The sequence below is a fragment of the Megascapheus bottae genome, chromosome 25, assembly GCF_031878675.1.
Source record: "Megascapheus bottae isolate mThoBot1 chromosome 25, mThoBot2.hap1, whole genome shotgun sequence".
NCBI lineage: Eukaryota > Metazoa > Chordata > Mammalia > Rodentia > Geomyidae > Megascapheus > Megascapheus bottae.
In genome coordinates, this window is record NC_143533.1 from 21534120 (window position 1) to 21545053 (window position 10934).

General features: G+C 40.5%; 1 protein-coding gene across 6 annotated transcripts in view; it reads right to left on the minus strand.

Moving 5' to 3' along the window:
- Positions 1-822: 822 nt before the first annotated feature.
- Ccndbp1 (cyclin D1 binding protein 1) overlaps positions 823-10934 on the minus strand; it is a 94776-nt gene continuing 84664 nt past the window's right edge. For 5 of the 6 annotated variants that reach the window (XR_016532612.1, XR_016532611.1, XR_016532610.1 and 2 more), the window contains 2 exons: positions 1776-1850; positions 823-951 (listed from right to left, as the gene is read on the minus strand). The gene's annotated coding sequence lies outside the window, so the exon portion shown is untranslated. The remainder of the gene's footprint in view (positions 952-1775; positions 1851-10934) is intronic. The other variant, XR_016532613.1, reaches the window with a different exon arrangement.

A 10934-nucleotide genomic window follows, 5' to 3' on the forward strand; every position in this document is an offset into this window, starting at 1 on the left:
TAAACAAACTTTCCATCACCTAGCCCAGTTGCTTTTCTGCTGGCTTAAAAGTTGTGCAGGGAGTTGCTCTGGTTCATCCCATGCATGAGCTAAATCTTCCCCCCAAACAACAGGAAGGGAATAGTCTAAGGGTTTATGATGGATGGAGTCTTAGGGCTTGTGACAAAGATCTTATGAAATGAATCAGTAAAGGATGCTTTCTCTTTGTCTGCCCAGAGATCATAGGGGGCTTTGAGGCCTGGCCAAAATCTAGCCACCAAAACTCTGTGGAATGGACTTGTTCAGTTAGAGAATATCCAACAAGCAGAGAAAAGATCTGAGAGCCACATTTCTTGTGGACAAGTAATTCATGCCCAGTTTAAAAAAAAAAAAAAAAAAAGGAGTGGAAAAGGCAGGATTTCTTGGCAGTCACACCGGGTATAGAAAGAAAATACTTTCTTATGGAGGAGAGGAGTCGGGCAGGGAAAAAGTGGGAGAAAACAAGGGAAGAGGTTGACATTATTCAAAAAGAAAAGTAAGCCAGACAGGTGCATTGGCTCACGCCGGTAATCCTAGCTACTCAGGAGGCTGAGATGTGAGGATCAAGGCTCAAAGCAAGCCCAGGCGCAAAAGAACCTGAGACTCTTATATCCAATTAACCTCTTAGAAAACGGGAAATGGGGCTTGGGACAGTGCCCAGGCCAACTTCAAGCCCCATGACCCCCCCCCCAAAAAAGAAGAAAGAAAGAAAAGTACTCACTATCCAAATAATGTAACTGTAACCCCTCTGTCCATCACCTTTACAATAATAATAATGATTAATTAAAGAAAACATACCTTACAGCCTGAATCCATTTATGGGTGGCCTGAATAAAGTCACACAATCTCTCTGGGATACAATTTTCTCATCACAACTTGGTATCAGTTATATCACTGCTGCCAGATTCTTCCCATACCGTCCTATCTCATATACTGAAGAGGAAGATAGAAAATCCAATAAGAAGGGATGCCATCATTCACTGCAGCTCTGTTCACAATAGCCATATGGCAGAGACAACCAAAATGCACATCAACTAATAAACAAAACAACAAAACATGGTATGTCCACATATAATGTCATGCTACCCTGCAATAAAAAAAAGAAGGAGGTATCAATAAATGCTATTGTACAAATAAAACTCCAAAACATTGTACCTGTCTGGCATTCTACCAGTTGAGCTAGATCTCCCGCCCTCAACCAAACTTCTTGAGAGAGTTGTAATTTGGATAAATACTTTGTTGGTTAAAACCTTCCATCCTATTCCTGAAATTCTCCTGATACACTATAACTAAGAATGTTCCTATTTCTTTGGAAAACAAAAGAAATGAGAGCAAGTTGTAACAAGGTCTCAGAAGATTCATTTCTCATGTTGCTACAAACACAATGCCTCAGAAATTTGATGAAAAGTTCCATTATGATCATGTCAACTTGCTCTTCTATACTGAATTTTAAAACAGTGCAAGATCTGCCCACTGAACAGGCCTCGAGTGAGGGAATGGACTTTGAAGCCAATGTTTTGGCTATCCAACATTTCTACCTTCACCTTATGGAGGAACTATATAGAAAACGATTGTGTAGAAAACAACCTGGATGGTTGTTTTCCTGTAAAGTCAGAGATCAGACACTCACAGAATATCAAAACAAAGGGAGGTAATATTTAATTTCTAGTGCTATATCTGTATGTAGGTACTGGGAATAGAACTCAGGACCTTGCACATGCTCAGAAAGTGTTCTACTACAGCTCTGAATATCCTACCTTTTTTTGTGGAGAATAAAGGAGGACAATCATAAATAGCCTTTGCTTCTTGTCTTGAAAGTTTGCCTTCTTTGCCTGGAAAAATGAAACAAACTCAACCAACTTGGTCCCAATTCACTGTCTTTATTTCTTTCTTTCTGCTGCAATCTCCATTCCAATGTCTTTTCCTATCTCTTTGTCATATTATCAGAATCTCTCAAAAGAAAGCTATCAAGGCTTGGGGTTTTATCCAACAGAGTTTTATCTAATGAGGAGTTACTGAAATGAATGAATTTAGGTTTCTATCTTTATGATCCTCTCCTGTTGTTTGGTAATATATAAAGGCTGCTTGTGCATGGGAAATCATACACTTGCACATTTAATCTTCTGTGCTTTTCCCAGTTTTAATGTTGCTATATGGTGTGTCGGCTCTATAAGATTATAGGAACATCTTCTTACTTGTTGGTTAGGAATGGTCATCATATCAATTGTTGACCAAGGTGTAAGCCACTGTAGATTTTAAGATTTTGCCTCAAATGGAGGAGGCGTGTTCTATGTGTACCTAGATGCCTGTGCTAATATTACTACTTCAAGAGCTTGGGATCCTGCTTTCTTTCAGGGAGATGGAGAGTGAGATCATTTGAGGATGGAAGCAATAGGAGTTTTAAGAGTCCTCTCAGTTCAGAGTTTCTGTCAGAACAGGAATGCATTGCTTAATTATAGCCTGTGGAAAAACATGGCCTATCTTTTGATGTTGGATAAGCAGGAACCCAGCTGCTTGAAGTGGCATCATTTTTAAGGAGTCTGAGACTTTATAAGAGAATCAGTGCATAGCACTGAGGAAAATCAAAGACTTGGACTTCTTCTAAGGAACAGTGCTAGTCCTGATATACAAGTGTATTTCAAATATATAATCAAAAAGATATAGGCTGTTTTAAACAGCAGTACTACCCAAATGCCAGGATTTTCTCCCATCTGAATGACAACTGGAATGCCAATATTTTCATGACTACTTTTATATGTCAATGGTCCCAATACAATGCTTATTATATAAAAGAGAAAACTCGTTGATTATATACCTATAATTCTGTAAACGTTTTTTTTTTGGCCAGTCCTGAGGCTTGGACTCAGGGCTAAGCACTGTTCTTGGGCTTTCCTCAAAGCTAGCACTCTACCACATGAGCCACAGCACCACTTCTGGCTTTTTTTTTTTTTTCTGTGTATGTGGAACCAAGGAATCAAACCCAGGGCTTCATACATGCTAGGCAAGCACTCTACCACTAGGCCATGCTCTTGACCTAACTCTGTAAACTTCTGTATAACATTTAAATAAAGTTCAGACACATAACACCACACATTCCTTGTCACAGATATGCATTAGAGTCACCTAAAATTTTCATCATCTCCTTAGCCAGTTATAAAGTTGTCATTTAAAAGACTGACATAGAGATATTTAAATGAACCTTGACTTGGTTTAAAACACAGTATCCTACATAGTCAAAAGTCTGACAAAATTAGCAGAAAACATTAGCAATTGTGCAGAGAGTGGGGGTGGGGGGAGAGAATATATCATTGGGATTTCAGGCCAGAGGCCCAGTTGTAGAAATTCTAACATGGCCACTCACCCACATATCGAGATGACTGATTGTGAGGGACAGAGAAGGTAGACTGTGTAATATGAGTTCCCCAGGAAGAGAGAAGTAAGCATTTCAGTCCATCATCAGGATACAGACAAGAGCTTAAAGATTCATCAGAAGAACAACTAGGACAAGGGAGCAATCTCCCTCTTTGATGAGGGAACTGATTTATCTCCTCTAGAAGAGAGAACTTTCTAAAGGAGCAGATGGTAAAAAGAAAATCAGATCTGATAAAATGGCCAGCATCAAATCTTTCTCTTTAATAATTCATGCATAAAGCTATGAATATTTGGATACTGAAACTTCTGACATGTCTCTAGCCTTCTACAGAAAATAGCTGTAGGATGGTATCTTCATCGAGGAACCCATTGGTAGGTCGGGATACCCCATCTTCTAGGGCACACTGAAGCCAAACAGTGGGCATGGGAGTCAAATTCTTTTTGATGATACAGAATACAACCCAGAATGTGAACCCCAAGCTATGGAGAGTTGGTTTCCCATTTCTGGAAAAGAAAGAAAGAGGACACATAGCCATATATGATTTAAGGGCTTCCTCCAAAGGCCCTTCATGGGTCCTACTTACAGGAGGCATCCTTCCCTCTTGTGGTGATCTGGCATGCCCCAAGCCCAGGATACCTGCGAACCAACACACAGGGCTTGAGAGTATCCCCTCAGAGGCTACCACCACATGTACTTCCTTAGGGGGGAAGGGTCCTCTCCTGTTGGGGACTGACTGTGGGGTCAGTGACCTTGGACCCGCACAATTGAGTACACAAGGAAGTAAGCTCTTATCATGATTTTGGGCTGTGTCAATAGCTTCTCATTTAACCTGTTTGGGACTTGATAGCTTCTCATTCAACCTATTTCAGACTTGATACTGTTTGTACGAATGTAGCCCCTGGCAGTTCCCTAGTTTAAAGATGTGTATTTAAGATTGAGAACGGGAAATAAACTGGGCTACGGTCTTGGGCTACAGGCTTCTTAAGCTGTGGCTCCTGATTTGGGCTGTAGCCCTCCTGAACCCCATCTGTTTGTCTCTCTTCTATTTTTTCCTAGTCCTTGCCCCCTATTTCAGGAATCCCAATCTGCGAACCCTGGTTTGCTGCCGGTTGGCCCCGGCACTCTCCTTCCCTTGTGAACTGCCCCAAGCCCAGGCCATTTTGTCAGGGGGCTCTACCTGTTATCTCCCTCTACCTCCAGTCTAAGACAAGCACTTTGTGGCCCACAGTGATTTTCATCACACTAGATACATGTAACAGGATAGTCTTAAGAGCCTAACCCCTTATAAGTCCCACAGGCCCTTTAAATGAACCACAATATATTTTTTTTGCCAGTCCTTGGGCTTGAACTCAGGGCCTGGGCACTATCCTTAGATACATTTTGCTCAAGGCTAACACTCTGATATTTGAGCCATTTATGGCTTTTTCTGTGTACGTGGTGCCGAGGAATCAAACCTAGGGCTTTGTGCATGCTAGGTGAGCACTCTACCACTAGGCTATGCGCCCAGCCCCTGACCCACAATATTTTGTGGGTAGCCAGAGCCTCCTAACTTGGAGGTTCAGGAGCTGTGGTTTCAATCTTTTGACTTCCTAGAGGGAAAGTTTATGTGCCCTCTAATTTGCATTTTATATACAGGTACAACAAAAATGTATACTTGCCCTATAGATTCTTTTAAGTTTTTACCTTGAAGAGGAAATGACTATTGAGACAGAAATAGTTTAGAATATGATTTCAGGAACTCCTGGGGTCAAAGGAGGAAAAGGGTTATAGCTCATGTAACATGCAAAGAAACAACATGTGAAACAGGTCTCAACAAGGGTTGGGAATACACCATCATCCCAGAAACCTTAAAAAGCACTGTAGCTGGGAGTCTGGCCTAGTGGTAGAGTGCTTGCCTAGCATGCACAAAGACCCCGGTTCTATTCCTTGGTACCACATACATAGAAAAAAAGCTGGTAGTGGTGCTGAGGCTCAAGTGGTAGAACTCTAGCCTTGAGGAAGCCCAAGACAGTGCTCAGGCCCTGAGCTCAAGCCTAGGACTGGCAAAAAAAGAAAAAAAAAGCACTGTAATCCTAGCTACTCAGGAGGCTGAGATCTGAGGATTGAGGTTCAAAGCCAGCCTGGGCACAAAAGACCAAACCTAGAAAGTGGGAAGTGGGGCTGTAGCTTCAGGGTTAGGGTGGTAGCCTTGAACTGAAGAGCTCAAAGACAGCGCTCAAGCCCAGAGTTCAAGCACCGTGAACCCCCCCCCAAAGGAATGTATTCAGTTGCCCTGGGGGTCAGATAGGAGGAAAACACAACTTAAAATAAATGGAAAGGCAGATTAAGAAGGTAATCCCCCACACAGCATCAAACTATTATATGTAACTGGAATGTTAAGAGATATTTCATAGTTTCTGGGTACAGTGGCTGAGATGAGGACTGCTCCAGATGTAACAAAAGGGCTACACATACCCCTTCATGCGGAGAGTAGGGTCTATAATTACAGAGGGCAGGAGCATAATCACTAATCTAGAAGTGGGTCATCACTTTATTTGCTGGTTCAGGAGTGGACTACAATATTGGGAATGGACCTAGGTGTGGACCATGGCGGGTTTTAGTAATTCCACCTCTGGAAAGGGAAGTAACCTAGAGTGCTTCCTTGTTTCTGTACCTGTTTAATTACTTGTCTATACCACCACTCCTCTCCTCTCCTCTACACAGATTGCACTGTTAACCACAGTAGGCAAGGATAAAAATGGGTATGGCTTTCACCAGGAAGGGGCCTTCTCGATGGAGATCCCAAGACTCGATGGCAGAGACTCAAAAGCTGATCTAAGATAGTGGGTGTGACCGATTTCATTAATTCTTCCTGTCTTCCATTCCTGGCTATATAACTGAAGGCCTCTAAGCCTCGCAGGCTTGTGGGCTTGGTCAGCCTGCTGGTGCCAGTCAAGTCATTCTTGAAGAGTGTCCATAAGAGACTGAATTTTCGATCTACAAACACATACCAGCTGTTGAGAAAGCAGGACTGATCTGCGCACTGATCCACGGGAAGAAAAAGTAAGCAACCTGGGATTCTTTGTGACTTCTGGGTAGAGGACGCTCTAATATATCTGACTTCCAGCTAATTTAGTTATTGTAAGTCACATGTGCTAGAAAATCAACTTTATTTTGTAATTGCTCAGCCCCATTTGAATGAGATCATCTGAGTGAACACATAAAAGCCAAGGAATCTAGAGGGGAACTCAGAGTATTCAAATGACTATTTAGATACTCAGAGTCTAATCATGAGAACAGCCAGGAATGTAAACTCGGGACCTCAGTTAGCCAGGGAAAGCTTCTAGGAGAAACTGAGGTTTTGACTGAAACAGGATGAGTAGGCAGGAAAAAGAAAAGCTTGGGAAAAGACTGGGAATTTGGTAGCAAAAGGTGGACAAGCTAGTGAGAAGGGGAACAGAGGGAGATGTACCTGGAGAGGGGGTCAGGTGTAATACGGTGGCAGAATCTGTGGGCAATGTTAAGACTTTGGACTCTGGAGCAGCGCAGACCATTGGTAAGTTACAAGTAGGGGTGTGACCTCATCAGTGTAGTTGGAAGTGATGCTTCCAAAGGACATTCTGACGAGAATGGTTAGTAATCTTTAAGTTCCCTCATTAAACATGAATCTTACATTCTGAACATCATGACTATTACCGTTATTACCAATGTTACTATAGCATTTTTTGGCTCCCCCAGATGCTACATAGTTTACTCTGAAAGCAATTCCATGAAGTATTAGCCCCATTCTATAAATCCCTTTAAATAATACAAGCGGCTGAGGGCATGACTTAAGTGGTAGAGAACTTGCTTAATAAGCCTGAGGTCTTGAGGTCTTGAGTTCAAACCCCAGTATAACACACACACACACACACACACACACACACACACACACACACACACACACACACACACACACCCCAAGTAATATGAAGGAACTTTTTTCTCTTCACAAGGGGGTGAGATGAAGATCTGTAAGGCTAATTTGTGTGAGGTCAATTCAGAACCAAATACAGAAGCTCCAAGAGGCCAGAGCAGGACCCTGAATCAAGTCCTCCAACTCAAAATCTGTGCTTTGTCCCTCTGGCCATATGATCTTCGAAGAGTGGGTCCCATATGACTAATGAAGTTTTACATTAATACAACGGTGAAGAAGAAACAATAGGAACTGAGGGTAAATCTGATTTTTGAATTGATTGAAGTTGAGGGTTTTTAAGTGGAGATATGTGAAGACACATAGAAGGATGTGGAGACAATTTCAGTGCGTTCATACAAGATGGAGCACGCTGTCATGTTTTGGAACAAATCTACTGGAGTAATTAACCGAGCAGAGCTCAGCCTATCATCAACATAGTCATGATTCTTTAGTAAGACTACCTTTTTCTCTAGAGTCTTTTAAAAACTTGATTGTATCAGGCATGTGTCCTATAGGGAAAAATTCGGCAAACTGAGTATGATATGATCAGTTCAAGAACAGGATTTGTACTGCCATGCTTAGTAGGCAGTGTAATTTAATCAATTGCTCATAACTTGACTAAAAAAATGAGTTGCCCAATATAGCTGATTAAAATGCCAGGTGGGGGTGACAGTAATGCATAGCAAGCATGAGAGGGGAAAACAAAGCCAGGCATTAGTGGCTCATGTGTATAATCCTAACTACTAAGGAGGCCGAGATCTGAGGACTTCCAGTTCAAAGCCAGCTCAGGTAGGAAAGAGACTCTTATCTCCAATTAACCACTCAAAAACTGGAAGTGGAGCTAGGTTCAAAGTGGTAGAGCATTAGGCTTAAGCAAAAGAGTTTAGGGACAGGCCCTGAGTTCAAGCCTCACAACTGACAAAAGAAAAAGAATAAAACCAGCCACTTGCAATTTTAAAACTCCCATATCTATAGTACTGCATTAAAGCCAGCTTTGATTTTTCAAGTTTGAAACTCTTGTCTCTGACTCCTTTCTGTCCCTGTTGAAAATGATTGCTTTATAAAGGGAATACTCTGGAGAGCTCCAAGGTAGTACACAAACTCAAATGGCAAGGAAGAAGCATAAAAAGGCAGAGTCAATTTTACTTTTATAACAGACCTCTTGGAGAAAGAATGCATTAGTGCATTAATCCATTAATAGATTACTCCATTCTGCTCATGACTTAATTGCCTCTTAAAGGTTCCACCTTTTAATATCTTACAATGGGGATTAAATTTCAACATGAGTTTTAGTGAAAACATCCTAACCATAGAATGCAAATCCCATACTAAAAATCTCCAAATAAAAACAGTTAAAATAAACAAACAGGGCTAGAGGCATGACGCAATGCTAGAGTGCCTCCTAACAAGAGCAAGGTCCTGAGTTCAAAACCTAGAACTGCCTAAATAAATAAATAAATAAATAATATTTGATACGAAAACTTACTTTTCCATAGCATTTTTCCAAGTCATTATATTAAAGCACTCATTTAAAAAAACACAGTAAATTGTTTGACTAGTAAATTTTCATTAAAAAAAATCTTATCTTCAAGAAACAGTATGATTATAGTTATGGAAAAAACCCTATCTGACAAAATAGCAGGAAGGAGACTTGCCAAACTATATCTTCCACTATTTTTTTTTCTTGGTCAACTGTGGGGCTTGAACTCTGGTCCTAGGAGCCATCCTTGAGCTGAAGAGCTCTCTACCACTTTAAGCCACAGCACCCTTCCGGTTTTCTGGTGGTTAGTTAGAGATAAGAGTCTCATGAATTTTCATGCCTGGGCTGGCCTTGAACCACGATCCTCACTCAGATCTCAAGCCTCCTGAGTAGCTAGGATTACAGGCATAAACTCCTGGTGCCTGATTCTTCCACTATTTTAAAAAATCTATATTCAAAATATTAATGTGGAATTTAGATTTTTTTATTCCAAAAAATCATTTGTCAAAGTTACTCCTTCCTTAAAGAAATATATACATATATACATATATACATGTATATATACACAAGTACATACCATATATAGCATATATATACTATATAGGGCACAATCTGTAGTATATATACTATATATACTATATAGCACAGGTATAGTATATACTATATAAAGTATGTAGTACCTGTATATATATATACATAGACATGTATATACATAAATATGTATGTAATATACATATATATATTACTGTAGAATTTTTTTTTGCCAGTCCTGGGCCTGAACTCAGGGTCTCAGCACTGTCCTTGGGTTTTCTCAAGGCTAGAGCTCTACCACTTGAGGCACAGAAACACTTTTGGCTTTTTGTATGTATGTGAAATGGCGGAATTGAACCTGGCTCTTCATGCATGCTAGGCAAGCACTCTACCACTAGGCAAACTCCAGGCCCTGTAGAATATTTTTTAAGGCTAAGTCTGCTGGTATATATTTCCAGCATTTGGAAAGCTGAGGCAGGATTGTAAGCTCAAGGCAAGTCTGAGCTACACAGTGAAACCTTATCTCAAATCTGAAAAAAAAAAAAGAGAGTTGGGGTGGATAGGGGACATGACAGAAACTTTGGCTACAATACAATAGGCTCAGGAATTTCCCATGAATCACCCAGATTATCCTGAGGAATTATGCATCTCTTGCATACCTCTAACAATGATCAGTAAACAGGTAAATAGCTTGTGTTTTCTTTGCTGCACCTACTTGACCAATCTAAATTCCTCACCTAGCCTGTTGAATGGATACTTTTACTTCCCTTTAGCCTGTCAGTTTGGTAAACATATATCCATAAGTCCTAATCCCCTCCCATGATCTTCCTACCCCCTCCGTTTTTTTTACTTTCTCTTAAAAATATTTTTCCACTTGGATTAAAACTTCCTATAAACACCCACTGTGGATTTTTAAAAATTCATTAGAATATCTTTTACAACATTATAAAAAATTATTACAAAAAGTCACAAACTGAGTTTAAAAAGTTTGTAGTAAATTTAAAGAATTTACTACAAAATGCCATTAATAACTACCTTCAATTAAGCTCTTTCTCCTCACATCTCTTGAGCTAATTGGACATCTTTAGACACGAAGGTTCCTCCCTTGGCACGGATGGCACAGGGATTAGCATCTTCAAACTCACACATAGGTGTGTTCACTAGTATCCTGGCTGCATTCTCTTCAATATTTAAAAAAGAAATCACAATCCATCATGATCAAGTCTATCTGTGTAAACAGTACTTTTCTTACACCACAAAGATAAGCTGTTCTGCTTTTGTCTCCTAAGTTGACATCATAGCCACCGACCAGAAATTCTGTCAACTTTATTTTTTAATCTACAACATAATTCACCTACAACATGCCTTTTTTTTTTCCTCCTCCAAGAGGCAAAGCTCTCTGGGTCGTAATGAGCGACAAAGCCTCTTTTGTAACTATTGCCTTCCTTAGGGATGCAGTCTTTTGGTCCTTTCAGCACTGACGCCTCTTGGTCCATGCTATGCTCATCTGGTTTAGAATGAAGGAGATACTCAGCCTCAAAGGGAAAGAGGTGCAAAGGGATAGACACAAGCCAAGCTTTCCTCCCATGGAACTTGGG